General features: G+C 35.5%; 1 protein-coding gene across 2 annotated transcripts in view; it reads right to left on the bottom strand.

The window, feature by feature from the left end:
* LOC113232937 (cyclic AMP-dependent transcription factor ATF-6 alpha) overlaps nt 1–786 on the bottom strand; it is a 14,244-nt gene that overhangs the window by 1,699 nt on the left and 11,759 nt on the right. The window lies entirely within an intron of this gene.

The following is a 786-nucleotide window of genomic DNA, read 5'->3' as shown; positions in this document are numbered from 1 at the left end:
CTAACTTTTCTCCGTTTATTGCTATGCTTGGACTAGTCGATTTTACGTTAGGTAATTCAAATTTAACACATTTTGTCTTCTTGTCAAGACAAAATGTGTTGACAAAAGGCTTGACCAAAAAATAAATCCAGTTAAAATTTGAAGTTTTTCTTTTTCTTTAATTATACAATATAAATCAACAAGCCAGTACCAGAATTCCCAACTGTCAAATTATTTAAAACCTTACAACAGGCCATTTGTACGTCAAGTTGACTTTTGCCACGATACGCAAACACTCCGCACCTTGGGGGCTACTCTCGATCTCCGTCCGAAACAATTACTGTCAAATAAGTAATATTCGACAAAATTAAAGGGGTCTACTCTCGATCTCCGTCCGACATCCGTCCGAAACAATTACTGTCAAATAAGTAATATTCGACAAAATTAAAAGACAAGTGTCAAGTATGAAGCTTCATTCGCATCACGCGTCTTTTAATTTGGTCAAGTATTGCTTATTTGGCAGTAATTGTTTCGGACGGTTGTCGGACGGCGATCGAGAGTAGACCCCATATTGGGAACATTTCAATTTTACATTTATCGTATACAATGGTAGGCAGATATGAATTATCGCTATTGACATTGACATGCTATGTGGCACTTAGCAGAGTTTTTGGGTCGTTTTCAGATAACCTCCAAAAATGTGTCCCTTTCAATAACTTTTATGTTATTACATGAATGCTAAGCATTATTTATTTAATGCGATTGCCTGTTTACTTAGTCTGTATTACACATAAAAAGACTACTTTA

Source organism: Hyposmocoma kahamanoa, unplaced genomic scaffold (assembly GCF_003589595.1).
Source record: "Hyposmocoma kahamanoa isolate Upper Pololo Valley unplaced genomic scaffold, ASM358959v1 78, whole genome shotgun sequence".
NCBI lineage: Eukaryota > Metazoa > Arthropoda > Insecta > Lepidoptera > Cosmopterigidae > Hyposmocoma > Hyposmocoma kahamanoa.
The sequence above is the reverse complement of the archived record's forward strand: the minus strand, read 5'-3'. Positions and strand labels throughout refer to the sequence as shown.